At 33.6% G+C, this 16,478-nt stretch overlaps 1 pseudogene; it reads left to right on the top strand.

The window, feature by feature from the left end:
- LOC139867915 (pre-mRNA-processing-splicing factor 8A-like) overlaps positions 1–16,478 on the top strand; it is a 114,841-nt pseudogene that overhangs the window by 72,785 nt on the left and 25,578 nt on the right.

Genomic DNA, 16,478 nt, shown 5'->3' with positions numbered 1-16,478 from the left:
GAAAAAGAAGAACCTAAAGAGCAGATATTGGATCCAATAAAAGAATGAGAAGGGTCGTACTCTAAGGAAAAGAGTCCATGGAAAACTGGTGTGCATCAATCTATATCCGAGGAGGTTCGTCCAAGCCAAAAGGAAGTCGAGGAGCATGCACAAGAATTAAGGAGGTCAGCAAGGCCGAGACAACCTAATCCAAGGTATGCCAATGCTACTCATGTGGATGAATTAATACCTATTGAGCCTTCTACTTATGAAGAAGCAGCGCAAAATCGAGAATGGCAGAAAGCGATGGAAAAAGAAATTAATGCACTAAAAGAAAACCAGACATGGAGTTTAGTTCCAAAGCCCAAAGATGTAAAACCAATATCTTGTAAATGGGTTTACAAGGTGAAGACTCGATCAGATGGCTCCATTGAAAGGTATAAAGCTCAACTTGTTGCTATAGGTTTTTCTCAACAATATGGGCTGGATTATGAAAAAACGTTTAGTCCAGTGGAGAAGATCACAACAATTTGAGCTCTACTAGCTTTAGCCGCTAGCAAATCTTGGAAGCTGTGGCAGATGGATGTCAAGAACGCTTTCTTACATGGAGAACTTGACAAAGAAATTTATATGGAGCAACCAAGAGGCTTTGAGAACAAGTTTCATCCTGACCATGTCTGCAAATTAAAGAAAGCACTATACGGCTTGAAGCAGGCTCCAAGAGCTTGGTACGGGAAAATTGGTGAGTTCTTGGTACAAAGTGGTTTTACAGTTGCTCCTTCAGATTCTAGTTTATTTGTGAACAAGATCAAGAAAAACTAGCCATAGTGCTAGTATATGTGGATGACTTAATCATCACGGGAGATTACTATGAGGAGATCCAAAGAACAAGAGAGAATCTGTCTATCAGATTTCATATGAAGGAGCTTGGAGAACTCAAACATTTTCTTGGACTCGAAATAGAGCAGAAAAGAGAAGGATTATTTCTGGGACAACAGAAATATGCGCGAGATCTTTTACAAAAGTACGAAATGCTTAATTGCAAACCTATCTCAACTCCGATGGATCCGAATACAAAAATACGAGCAGATGAAGGAAAAAGTCTTCAAGATGTTACCATGTATCGAAAGATGGTCGGAAATCTTATTTATCTCACACTAAGCCGGCCAGACATATCTTATGCAGTTGGAGTGGTTAGTCGATACATGAGCAATCCGAAGAAGCCTCACCTTGATGTTGTACGACGCATCTTAAGGTATGTTAAAGGTACTATTAACTTTGGCATTTTATATAAGAGAAAAAAGAATGTCGTGTGACCGGATATTGTGACGCCGATTACGCTGGAGACTATGATACACGACGGTCAACAACTGGATACATGTTTAGTCTTGGATCAGGAGTAATATCATGGTGCAGTAAGAGACAACCAATAGTATCCTTGTCAAGTACTGAAGCAGAATATCGATCGGCATCATCAGCAACACAAGAAATTACATGGTTGAAACAACTAATGGAAGATCTTCATCAATCAACAGATTATCAAGTAAATCTTCTTTGCGATAACCTATCAGCTATACGACTAGCAGAGAATCCAGTCTTCATGCAAGAACAAAACATATAGAAGTGCACTATCATTATGTTCGCGAGAAGGTCCTTGAAAGGGAGATCAAGATGGTGCCAACAAAGTCAGATGAACAGGTTGCAGATATATTCACCAAGAGCCTAAGTAAACCGAAGTTTATAAAATTTAGAGAAGCACTTGGAATGGTCTGCAAGACATCGTTGGAAGAAAATTTACATTGAGGGGGAGTGTTAAAATACAATGCAAATTTGGTATTATAAAATACTATGGAATTAGTAGATGTATATATGTAAAATATCTAGATATTAATATGTATAAGAAAATATCTGGATATTAGAATATGAAAGAAAAATCTAGAAATTGAAATGTAAAAGAAAAATCTAGATATTTGTAGGTTGTAGAAATATCTAGATATTTATATATCCATGGAAATATCTAGTGTCTAGAAAGTTCCATGGAGTAGTATAAATATGGGTGGAGTTTTCATTTGTAGTGTGTGGAGTAAGGTGTGAGTAAGTGAAGTGTGAAGTAGAGAAGAAGTAAGAAGTGAAGAAGAGTTAGAAGTAGAAGTTGTGAAGAAGTAAGAGTGTGAGTTGAGTCTATAATATTGTAATTGTTTCTTTGTATTAATAAAAGGGTTCTTGTTAAGTTTCCCGGTTAAGCCTCGGTTTGTGTTTAAGTTCTTAGTGCACTTGTGTTGTATGGTCGGCTTTGCCGCCTAAGTGATATATGGTCGGTTATACCGCCTGATCGATATATGGTCGACACTGTCGCCTAAGTATTATTGTGCACTAAGGATTTATAAAATTAAAGGCTAACCAACGTCAAAGTGTTGGTGTAGTGAGTGAGTATAACCTAGGTCCTCTGTAGTGGGTGTGTTGGGCTCATCGAAGCTTCCAACATGGATGTAAACGATACATTCTTTGACATGATCAAATCGAAATTAACATTTTTGGAGAGTTTGTACCTTGAAATTTCGGACACAAACCTGAAGGTATTGAATATTGCAAGTGTCTCATTGAAGAGGTTGATCATTAAGTTAGGGAAATATGAGAAGATCATCAGCGTACAAGTTGACGTTCCAAAGTTGATATATTTTAAGTACGAAGGAAGAAAAATGCCTGATATCTTGTTACCAACGATTAATGATCATACCGAACCAATTAAACTTATACTAACGCTGAGGGTTCCCCTCGATGATATATTCTTTCGCAAGATGAGGGAAGCACTTAATTCATCAAGTAAATTTGACATTAAATTAACACTTGAACTACTAAACTCATCTCTAAGCCCATTTGACATTGATGTTGATCTTTTAAAAAGAGAGGTTGGCTTTCCATAGAAACATGTGCAACAACTATCGCTAGAGACGGCATGTTTGAGTAAATACTCTAGGGATCATTCCTCATTCTTTGACGCCCTTTTTACGCTTTTTCGTCCAAATTACATAAATTTCAATTGCAGGTCATATAAAGACGGTAACAGAGTTAGCTGCTGCTGCAACCAAATAAAGAAGATGATGAAACTGCCTTATGGTTTGAAAGAAATTGCGATCAAAGATCCTTCTGATGGAACATGGAAAATTTTAATGAATACTTCAACGACTGATTTGGTCGAATTGGATGGAACTGAGTTCAAACTAAATTGGTGTTCTCAGTAGTAGAATCTGCTCATCTTCAATTCTGTTTAATTATATTATTACTTGTTGATTTACTATACTACTCTGTATTTCATTTTGTAACGATATTATTCATATTTATATTTTGTTATAACTTATTTTTACCTTTTCATTATAAGACTGTACTGTATAATCTAAGGCAAGTTATGGGTTATGGGTTAGTCTGTTGACACATTTTTGGATGTCTGTAGCCTGACGAATAGTTTGTTATTGCATATCTATGTTGACACCTAGATTGAGGTAAACAAGTGAAACTCGTCATCTGGAGGGGCATATGCCAATGAAGATTCATTCGCACGAATGGAAGTCTCATTCGTGCGCGTAGAGATCTGATTTGAGCATAATGTCATCTGTACGGATGAGTGATGTCATTCGTAGGAACCAAAACAAGTATTAGACCATTATATATATGACTTTCATTTGTTCATTATGGTTAAGAGTGGATAAGAGGGCATACCCTAATTTGGAAGAGCCGTTTCGGTGATTTCAGTGTATAGGAGAGATCATGTTCGATCTCCCCTCGCCAACAGATGTTTCTCTTTTTAAATCGATTGTAATCTCTACATTTATCAGTTATAATGTTCGTTTAACTTTGATTCATCATGTGTTTATCTCTTCTGTCTTTTGATATTGTGCTCGATGTGTAATACTATCCGTGTTGGAACAAAGTAGTCTTTCTTCTTTTATTGTGTGATGTACATACTTGGGTGTCAGAGTAGCAATCGTTTATTGTGTATTTGTTCTTCGAGAAACCTACGAATCGATTGTCTAAAGATACTCTGGGAAGTTTGGGTTGAAATAGCATTTGGGCCGTGAATTGGTACCAGTGAAGTTTTAATGTCAGCTAGCTACAATATACTCACCAGCAGTGGCGGATCTTAGTGTATCTGTATGGTGGTATCAGTTCCACCTGAATTTGAAAAAAAAATTACACTAAAAAAATATTTTTTCCTAAAAATAAGGTTTTTTTTTTTTTTTTTTTTTTTTTTTTTTTTTTTTTGGTGTTTGCCCCCTGTTATTAGTTTTACCCCTGCTAAAGTCAATTTCAAGTTCCGCCATTGCTCACCAGTTAATGCAATTTTTTTGGTGAAGTAGTATGCGATTGATATAGTTGTTTTTATTGTCGCAGTTCTTTGGTTCAGATTCTGTTTATAAAACTCTGCCTAATGTATTTTGATAAAAGCAATATGCTTAGTTATATTGTTAGCATTGGTTGTAAGCGATGAAACAGTGGCAATAGTCATTCAATTCTATTTGGGTTGAATTAATATATCGTACCATCATAAATCTTTACCCAACATGAGAATATTACAGGATTCTCAAGGCTTTCGAGTTTAGAGTACACTAGGAGTATCCTAATCGATTCCAAACAAAAGATTCGTGTTTAGATGAGTGATTTTCAGCAGAAAACCGTCGTTTTTGACTTTTTCTGTGAAAGTCAAACGTAAAGTCTTTTTCTGAAATGGTGGCGAGTTAGTTGATTCACTGGGTTTGTTTTAGCTAATAGATCGAATGTGGAGCTTTAATCGATTAGTTTGAAGGTATAAATAGTTGATCATAAGTTTGACGTTTTTGTTCAATTTGACTTTTAAGTCAATTATGAGAATTATCTGATATTAGGAAGAGGTTAGGAAATCAAAAGCTTTGAAAAGTGATATAGAAACAACTATGAAAATAACCCGTTGTGATGACCCGGAAATTTCTGACCAAATTTAAACTTAATCTTTGTATGAGTAACATTTTCGACACGATAAACAAAGTCTGTAAAACTGAATCTCAAAATTTTTGAACTATTTTCATATATTCAAATACCTTTCGGTTGTTCTCGACGATTCGCGAACAATTATATGTATATAGATACATATATATATACTATAACTTGAAAACGTAACAATGTATTAATTTTTTTTGATACCGTACATTAAACTTATTGGTTTAAATATTTATTTGAATATATATGATAAGTTGGAATATTAATTGTATGAATAACTTACGACGTATATTTAAAACGTGTTTATGAATGTTGAAAATATATATTAACTTGGTCATAAAACGATTTGTTATTATATATATATACCAACAAATAGCGAGACAATGATTTATAGAAGTAAATGACCAAAACACTTGAAAGTTTAAGATACACTTTGAATGATATAGTTTATTGATAATTTAAGACTATATTTTGACAAAAGTACGAGTCACAAAACTTAAATGGCGAGTTTTCTAAGCGTACAAAAATGCGTTCGAGAAACCGGAACCGGGACATAAGTCGAGTGACAACGTACAAGTCATCGGAACGAAAATTACAAGTCAACTATGCACATGAATTTAATATAATATATAATTAATTATTTAAATTATATATATTATTTAAATTATATTTAATTATGTCGACAAACAAGAAAACAAAAAAATATGTGAGCTGGATCTGACGGCCATGCGATCGCATGAGAAATAGGCATAAAACTCATGCGATCGCATGGGCATCAGAATCAGGAATTATGGCTATAAATACCAGGTTTCTTGCGCATGTTCTTTTACACATATATTACTCCGAAAGTATTTAATTATTATAATTATTATTAATTATAATAATAATAATAATAATAATAATAATAATAATAATAATAATAATTATTATTATTATTATTATATTATTAAGATTATTATTATTATTAATCTTAATATTTTTAGTAATATTATACATAAAATATTACGACGAGGTCATGAGTGTGTCACTTTCAAAACAAGCTTCAAACAGGATAGAACTAAGGAAATTATGGGTTATAGCTATGGAGGTTATGGGTAATGTTCATGGGTATTGTTCGCAAGTCAAACCTAGTATTTATCATCTCTGTTGCGTCTACGTACTTTCCTGCAATATTGAATCTCAATATTGATACGTGAGCACTCATATCTTATCTTTTATATATTAATAGTGTATACATGTCTAGTGCTCGAGTATATATTTATACATGCTTGTATGATAAATTTTGTCATTAAACAGTTTATAATGAATCACGAATTAAATACATATATTACTGGTAAAAGGTATATGATATACATGTTTTCGAAAAGCTGGCGAAAAATCAATAACTTTTCGTTTAGAAATCGCGTAATTTCGATGAACGAATCAAAAGATATGGTCAACTGAATTATAATTGACGTTAATTGAAATTGCTTTTGAATCTGCAATTAATATTTAAAAAACCTGTTTATGAGATTGATAAAATACTACTAGCCAAGTAAATGAATCCTTATATAAGGCACGTCTCGTTTTGTTGAACAATTGTCAAAATTGATTTTTTGAAATGACTTTTGATAACTTTTGTATGTCGATCTCGAGCATTAGGATTGTGATACACTATAACCCAACCTAGTTTATTAGACATGTATTGACCAACATATGTTCTCTAGGTTGAGATCTACGGTTAATCTTGCATTCCGAGTTACGGTCACTTTTTGATGAATGACCTTATGTGCTGCTAAGGTGAGTTTCATTTGCTCCCTTTTTAATTGCTTTTGCAATCTATATTTTTGGGCTGAGAATACATGCAATATATTTAAACGCAATGGATATAAGTACATACTAAATTCTACACTGAGTTTAAATCGAAAATCCCTTAGCTTTGGTAACTAGTAACTGCCAGTTATAAGAACTGGTGGGCGCGAGTAGTAGTATATGGATCCATAGGGCTTGACATCCCCGTCCGAGCTAGAGCGCTAGCCTTTTAACGGACGTATGCTATTTGAGAAGCGTACACGTTGGTTTGCGTGTATTATTAAGATGATTATACAAAGGGTATAAAATATATATACGTTAAGTTTAGTTACCAGGGTGCTCAATTTCGAAGAATATTTTGAAAAACGTTTCTGGATGAAACAACTGAAAACTTGTGATTCACCTTTATATACAGATTATGCGCAATATTAAAACTATGAACTCACCAACCTTTGTGTTGACACTTTTAAGCATGTTTATTCTCAGGTTTCTAGAAGTCTTCCGCTGTTTGCTTATATGTGATACAAGCTATGTGCATGGAGTCATACATGCTTTATTCAAGAAAACTTTGCATTCACAAAATCATCACCGTGTATCTTATTTTGACTTCATTGTTAACGGATGTATTATGGTAAACTATTATTTATGGTGATTGTCTATATGTAGAAATCATCAAACGTTGAAAACCTTAGAAATTGATATTCATTTATTGTGTACCTTTTGAAAAGAATGCAATGTTTACAAAACGTATCATATAGAGGTCAAATACCTCGCAATGAAATCAATGAATGACGTGTTCGTCCATATGGATTTGGAGCGATCGTCACACCCGTGAAATCACGGGTTTGTTTAAACGAAATAGTTTAATGATATGTTTTAGGTATTAAGTGAATGTACATGTTAAAGTCATTTAGTTTAATGACCCGTGGAACTACGGATTCCGACTAAGAAACTTGTCGTTGTTTTTACAAACATATTGATGTACTTAACTTTTTCAGAATAAATAAACTACATTCATTCGCTCACCACCCTCTTTCAATTTTCATCACAATTACTGTTTTTCTTGTCATAAAAACCTACATTACAACATTTTATTGAGACATGTAGTTCGGATACATATGTAATGTAATTAATCCTGTAAAAATAACTCATATTTGAATAATAATAATAATGATAATAATAATAATAATAATAATAATAATAATAATAATAATAATAATAATAATAATAATAATAATAATAATAAATAATAATAATAATAATAATAATAATAATAATAATAGTAATAATAGTTTGCTTGAAAATTGAGTATTTATATTTTTAATAATTATTATTAGTAATAACAAATACGTCTTGAAATTTTTTTAAAACTTAAAATACAATTATTATTTGAATGTTGTACAATATGCCTCAAAGTTTGTACATGTGTTCATGAGTTCTTTTGTAAAAGATTGTACAAATTGTTAAAAAGTTTGTACATATGGTCATAGAGGTATTTATTTTGTTTTGATTTTGTATCTTTTTTAATTAGAATTAATTTTATAATGTAAATCAGTAAAATGGTATTATCGATTTGTATTTATTTTTGTTTTGTATATATAATTTAAAATCATAAAACCTTGTTGTCTTCAAAATCGGCATGCATATATTATCGGTATTATTATTTATTCTTATTTTGTATTTTTTTTAAATTTTAATTAAATAAAATTAATATATAAAATAATAATGACATCATCATTATGAAAATTAAAAGGTAATTAATGAAACGATGACAAGGTATTAAGTGAATTTAAATGCTAAAGTCATATAGTTTAATGACCCGACAGATTCCGACTAAGAAACTTCTCGTTGTTTTTAAAAACACATTGATGTACTTAACTTGGTCGGAATAAATGAACTACATTTATTCTCTCACCACAATATTTCAATTTTCATCACAATTTCTATTTTCTTTGTATTAAAAGCCTACATTAGAACCTTTTATTGAGACGTGTATTTCGCATACATATATAACGTAATTAATCTCATAAAGAGAATTCATATTTGAATTTAAATAATAATATAATAATAATTAATAATTAATGAGAGTGAATTTTCTTTCCTGAAAAACATGAAATAAATAAAAAATAAGTAGAATTATTATAATCAGTGATTAATTAGATTAATGACATTACCTTAAGGCTTAGATTTTTTCTTTTTCTTTTTAACTTTTTCTTAACAAAGAAATTAGCATAATAATGACATCATCATTATAGGATTTTAATAGAAACTATAATGACTGGGTAAAATATTAATTTGATTTAAGTTTAAAATGTCGAAATTCCTGGGAATCTAAGTTTATAAGTTTGTAACTGTTCTTCAGCGAAATTTGGTGATTTATATAAATTTAGATCAGTTCAGGAACCATTATAGATTCATTTGATCGGTTTAGTTTTCGCCCGATTTTTGAACTTGAGTTCATCCTGTTCTTCAATCTGTTCTTGATGGTTTGATTTAAATTCAAACAAAACCTATGTTTGATCTTAAATTCAGATTAAAACTGTGAGTCTAGTGTTCGCTCAATAAACAAGTGATCTCTGATTTACCGACATTTAAATCCTCGGTCAATAGCTCGGTATTTTAGATGAGTTGGAATTGGACATTGGGTCCGACTTTAGATCCGGTGTTTGATTCGGTTAAATTCCCTTTCCTTGGTAACCGTTGTGTAAGACTCGGCTGTAGTAATTTGGGCCCATCTATTTCAAAGCTGAGTTGGAATTGGACATTTGGGCCCATTTATTAAGGCCCCCTTAATAATGATAACAGGAATAATAAGAGTGGGGTTGATTTCGAGGGTGATTCATTGCGTGACCAATAAGACGTTTGTGTTAGTTGCAAAGGTTTTTAGGCACTCTATTAGCTATAAACCGTCCAATGTGGTGTCCTATTCTTTCAACTCTCGGTCGGAAAAGGCAATCCACCTTAACAAAGTTGATGGGAATGTGTCTAAACCAATGACTAAAAGTCGAAAAAAACTATTGTGGCCGGAAAGCTTGGCTTGGTTTGAAGCCTTGGTTCGTTTCGTATTGATTTGTTTGTCGTTTTGGCTTTTTTTTTAAATTTTTTTTGAAAGGAAAGTAGGCATCGAATACTCTCATTTGCCACGTACGCACGCGCTTTTGGGAGGAAACCCGAATCACATTGCAGGAAACCGATCCTTAAACCATCCCGAAGGGCAGACGGACTGAGTTTGAGTCCTGAATGGATTCGGGAGAAAACCCCCTAGGGTCAATCTAGAGCTCCATCTTTCAGGCGGACCGGGTTTGCTTATGGTCGTTTGGTTGTCTTATCGCTTGTGGGTTGTCTGTTTAGGTGTTGTTTAGTTGTTTGGTGTCCGCTTGTAGGTTGTTTGTTTCGGTTGGTTTTTAGATGCGCTGGGCCTTTGTCCTGGTCTTGGCTCATCTCTAGATACTGTTGATTTTTTCCCGCCTTGTGTAGCTCTCTAGTTACGAGCCAGCCGTTTGGATGGTTTGTAATGTTTTCAATTTTCCTTAAGTGGAGCTACATTATAGCAGTTATCATTATATATTACTAAGTATACATTTTTTTCTACTTAAGTCAAGTTACATTGCAGTAGTCTCTATTACATTTTACTTAGCATTCATTGTTGTAATATATTTACATAGTCGGCATTTTCATATATACCAAAACTTGTTAATGTAAATACATAAGGGCTAACACAATCCGAGATACGTGACATCATACTTGGAGTTGAAATTACTTCACATTCTTAACAGCGACAATAAATAGCTAAGATAGAGAACATGTAACTGGTGTCATGTTATATTACTGACACCACCTTTATATATTGGGTTGCTACTCATGTGGGGTGTTTGATTTGTATTCTTGAGACATAAGAAGCTACTTGTAAGTAACTATAGGGGTTGAATAGTTACTTGATACGTTTTTAACACTTTTTCGATTGATCACCAAATTTGATTAACTATGATCAACCAATTCAACTCAAACTTGATGTGTGTGGTGTGTATGTTCAAAATGATAAGTAAAGTAATTTAAAGAACATAGACACAAGGATTTATAGTGGTTCAGGTGGATGTTAACTAATCCACCTTAATTCACTCCTCGATTACACTAATCGGGATTTCTTACTTCACTAAGCACTTTTCTCCAAACCCAGTGGAGACCCGATTTACAAGTCTTCAACTTCTTTGGTAGACAACAAACCTAATCTTTCTATCCCTTTGAAAGACCAACTCCAACCTAGATCAACTTGTCTTTACCTTGGACAAGTATTAATCTTTAAATAAGATTAATCAACTTCCTAAGTCCTTTTAAGGAAGTAGATCACTAAGCTAGTCTATGCTTCTACTAATTGAAGTTACAAGACTCATACACTTTGCAATGATGATCCTAAGACAATACTAGGACATACATTACACTAAGTAAACTCACAAGATAAATAATTTTGATTACTAAGTTTACAACAACCAAATTCTATATATATAAGATCATAGAATCTTCTCTTGCTTGATCACATTTGAGTAGTAATTAAAGCTCTTGTGATCTCTGGAAATAAGCTTTTGAAATATGCAAGAGGGTCAGCTTCAAATGCTCTTCAATGCTTGCCTTTATAGTGAGATTCAAAAACTAGCCGTTGTCACACGGTCACAAACATGGTCGACCGTGGTTCGACTGTGCGTGCTCCAGTCCAAAAGTATGTATCTGTTGTATAGCCGTTTGACTCAGATTTGAACATCACATTTTGGAATCTTTACTCCATCTAGCACCTACAAAAGAAACCCAATATCCTATATAAGTACTATATGCATTAAGTGTGTGGGATTTGGTCTTATTGAGTGAAAATGACATAACACTCCAAAGGTGGTAAACCCAATATTCTTGGAGAAGTGTCTTGATTGATATTTTGGGTAATCTCAGTTTGGTCAAGACTTAGTTAGCATCATTAATGCATTTGGTTCAATCCTAAAGACTAGTAAACATGTCATTAACTTCCTAGTTTAAATTAATCACAAGTCATATTCATTTTAAGATTAAGTAGAGAATAATTGAATGATGTCTTTCTAAAATAAACATTAAGTTTGTAAAGACATCAATGTTAAGTCATAATTGGACAAGTAATCACAATGTGTTACTTAGACAAGACCAAATAGACAATTGACCATTATTCCTTTGTGAACCATTTTACACTTAATTTATTGGAGTAAACTAGTTACTTTAATCCTAGTTTCTAACTAGTAAACACATAGCAAACATAGTAATCAAGTTGGCAAATTGATGAGTATTAAACATATTAGCAAATAGCAAGTAGTACTCACACTAAGCAAGAGATAGTTATTCTAAAATCAATCATAAAGATATTTGCACAACACTATGGTTTAAGCTTTAGCAAGCTTACTTGCAATATAACATATTGCATGATTAATGTGTGAGCACACATTAATATCCAACACATGCACAAGGGAAGAGCAATCTCTACTTGGGACTTGATGACCATCCTAAATGTATCTAAGTGTATTTTAGGATTACAAGTCTTTACTCAAAAGTATTGTTCTTCATTTAGCCTTAATTTGTCACTAAGTAATCTTTAATTGTAATTAGTGTTCTAGTGACATTAGCCTATGTGTGTTGGTAATTGGTGATCATCCTAAGAATGTCTACAAGTTTAAAGATCACAAGTTATTGATTAACACTTATGTGTTATGCCTAATTATGGTTAATTTGTCATTAAGATGTAATTAAGCGTAATTAACCAAGATTAGTGTTTTTATGACCAAGACTCAATTGAGTATGGAAAGGATATCTATTCTAAGCATGTTGAAAAATGTTTCATGAATTATAGATGTCGGGAAGTGATCAAACTAAATTTGATCTAAAATGGCGTCAGAAGATTCTGCGGTCGCACTACAGTTGACCGTGGTGGCAGCCGTGCAACTTGTTTTCACAAAACTGTGTTGCAAATTCAGTCTGGGCTTCTGCGGCTAAGTGTACAGTCAACCGTACTTTGACCATGTATTTTAATGATCTTTATTTTCATTCTTTAAGTTTTGTTTGACTTGGTCATTTGCAAGATCAAGTATGGATTAGTGAACTTGCATGTTTTATGTTAAGATGTTGATCATCACTTGTGCATATGTGTGTGTCATCATCAAAACAAACTTTGGTTAAGCATCATACTTAACTTAGTCGGTTAGTCCATTAACCAACATTCAACCAACATTCTCCCCCCTTTTTGATGACGACAAACGTACAAGTGATGAGGGGCATTTTGCTATAAATACGCAAGTGTTAACATCACTTGTATCCATATTTCTCCCCATTTTGTTGAAGCAAAAAGGTTAGCTCCCTTTAGAACTATGCTCGCCCTTAGAGCAAAGCACCCCTTTAAATTGTGCTCGATGGAAGATATTTATAAAAAATATAACAAGCACACATTTTATTCATAACAAATACTAAACATAGATATGAATACATGGAATTATGCATGGAAAATACATCATAGAGCAAACATATTCATGGTATAGGTAGGCATTCTTCAAATTGTCTTGGCCTATTTCTTGCGGTGAATGTAGTGATGAGTGTCTCTTATGATTCCTTCAAGCTTGTTCAGATGTCATCCAATTTTCAGAATGTTCTCGTGAATGACACTGCTTTGTCTCACGGTTGAAAGAAGGCTGAAATTTGGAGGGTTATCAAGCAAAGGTTCAACGAATGGTCTAGTTGATGCTCTGCATGTAACGACCCGGCTTTTTCGACTTGCTTGTGTTTTTGCAAAACTGCGTAATTGTGCGTACTATGTTACTTTATACTCTGGAAACTTGATTTACGTGGTTTACTTCCATTTATATGTTAAAATGTGCTTTAGAGTACGTAGGATACATAACTTGATCATTGGAAGCCTTTATAACCGTTAGTGTTATTTGACGTTTCGAATAAACCGCGAACTGCGCGCACGTTTAACTTTTGTCATAATTGAAATATTATGACTGCGAAATATTAATTATTATTTTATAATAATAATTACCTGGGTTTTTGGACGCTTAATTACGCGTAGTAATTTAATTATGCACAATAGTTAGTCTTGTTGGACTTTCTACCTTGTTGGACTTCAGCCCACTCTACTCTAGCTAGTGACCCAATTAAATAGACCAAGTATTATTTACTAGTGACCCATAATAAATAAAATAAATAAAATAAATTAATTAATGAGTCATACAAGCATTTGGATAAGGATTATCCATATGGTTACATGAGATTCTAGCATAAGTACATGCTTTAGACAACCACTATCCAAAAAGCAAAATGGTGTCTCCCCCTCCCCTCCATGAAAATCACGGCCAAGGAGGCCTCCATGTCATCAATCCTTGTCATTTATTTTGCCTATAAATACTAGCCATACTTCTCCCATTTTACACTTGCTCTCATTTTGATTTTCACACACACTTGCTCTTTTCTTTCCTTCCTTTCTAGTATTCTTGTAAGTTTTCTTTTCTTCCTCTTTTTCTTTTCAAATTCGTGGCTCATCATCATCATTATATGGAGATCAAGTTCCTTTAACTTTGATCTTGATTTTATCTTGTTGATTCAAGTATGAATACTTCAAGAACATGGAAGATTCAAGCTTTCTAGCTTTCAATCTTCACCAACTTTGTAGATCTACTTATTTTATGCTTTAATCTTGTTATTTTGTGATAAAGATTCAAACTTTTGTTTGTAATCTTCATGTATCTTCAAGATCCAAGCTTTATGCTTTAAGATCTTCAAGAACAATCAAGATTCAAGCTTTCTAGCTTGAATCTTCATATCTTTTTGTTGTATTTAAGTTTTCTAACTTATGATCTTGTTATTTTGTTGAAAAGATTCAAACTTGTGTTTGTAATCTTCATGTAGCTTCAAGATCCAAGCTTTATGCTTCAAGATCTTCAAGAACATCAAAGGTGCAAGCTTTCTAGCTTTGCAACCTTGTAACTTGTGTGAAATGGATCCAAGCTCTCTAGCTTAGGGTTCTATCACCTCATTTGACTTAGATTGTGTTCATACTTATTTGATTGATGTAAAGTTTGTAGCTTTAGTTGTAAATGTGACTTGAATTTGTGTTAAGACTAAGGATATGATGTAACCTTGGTTCATCATCCATCTAAGACTCTTGATTGAGTTGTATTCTTACTTGGTCTTAACATATTTTGTATTGATGGTGGAATCTTAGTCAAGGTGATGCTAAACCATCAACGAGTTGTACACTTGAAGCTACAAGCATCAAGGATGAGAACCATGATGAGCATCAAGTACTAAGAACCCCACCGGAGCACCTAACCTACTGTTTTTCGTATCTGATCAGACCACCTAGGCTACTGGAAAGTTGATTTTCAGTTAGTTCATTTCGAGTAGATTATTTTCCGTTTATACCTCATCTTAATCCGAGTTACGGTTTAGGATCTATGGCCTTCCGAAAGTCAATACTCCTTTGTAACGTTGTGCTGAAAATTCGGACCTACTCGCACTTAGACCATCACCACGGTCAAACTAAGACGAGTTTGAGTCTAGAAATTGGTCAGAAACTATAGGACTCCCATACGGAGCCATGGCCACTGATTTTGTCTCTTTTTGATTTACGTAGAGGTCGTAGCAGCTGATCCAATTCAGCCTATTGTTTTGACCACTATACTTGATTAACTTACTTGGCTTTTATGATGATGAATGATGATGATGATGACACTTAAACTTATTTTATGCACTATTAGAACTTATAAAGACAACCTACTGACCTAGTAATCTTTGATTTAGGTTGACGACCTTTCGGACCGAGTTTCTACTTGCACACTTTCGTATCAAATGTGACTTGTATTAAATGTGACTTGATTCACTGTGAGTTATAGCATCCCTTTTTACTTTAACTATTTTGGGACTGAGAATACATGCGCTTTTTGCGTTCTACATACTAGGCACGAGTACTTAAACTTTATATGTGTGTGGGTTATACAACGGCATAAACTTTCCCCTTAGCACGGTAACGTTTAGTCATTGGTTTTTGAACCGGTGAACGCGAATCTTAGATATGGATCCATAGGGTTTAACATCCCCACTCGGGCTAGTCGCGCTAGCATTTAAGGGGTGTTTAATACTTCGTGAACATACGTACTCGCCAAGTGTACTTTCAGGGGGTTATAAACGTTAAGTCTAGTTACCGGGTGCCCACGGTTATACATATACTTTATCATACTGTTTTTGAATTACTGATTTGAAGACTTGTTTGAAGCACTGAAATCTCGTGGCCTACATTACATTACTGAATACAAACAAACTATAGCTCACCAACATTCGTGTTGACTTTTTAAGAATGTATTTCTCAGGTGTTTAGACGTTGTTGCTTCCGCTGTTAGCCTTGCTGTTCTAGTCTCGGTGTATAGTCTTGCTGTTACAGACTTGCTGTGTTAGACTTCCGCTGCATTACTTAGAGATGTCTCAAGCATGGAACTTTTACTTTGCATTCGCAACTTATGTTATCTTCAAAACAATAGCTTTGTAATGACCTTAGTATCATGTACTCATGTTAATGTTTCCTATTCATCTTTTGTAAAACGTTATCTGTTCATGAATGCAAAACTGGTTTCCAAACAGCATATAGTGTTGTTGATGTACCGTACACGATGATTTTGTACGGGGTGTCACAGTTGGTATCAGAGCATTGGTTATAGGGAATTAGGTTGCATTAGTGAGTC

This window comes from Rutidosis leptorrhynchoides, chromosome 9 (genome assembly GCF_046630445.1).
Source record: "Rutidosis leptorrhynchoides isolate AG116_Rl617_1_P2 chromosome 9, CSIRO_AGI_Rlap_v1, whole genome shotgun sequence".
Classification (NCBI taxonomy): Eukaryota; Viridiplantae; Streptophyta; class Magnoliopsida; order Asterales; family Asteraceae; genus Rutidosis; species Rutidosis leptorrhynchoides.
This window is presented reverse-complemented; position numbering and strand designations above follow the sequence as displayed.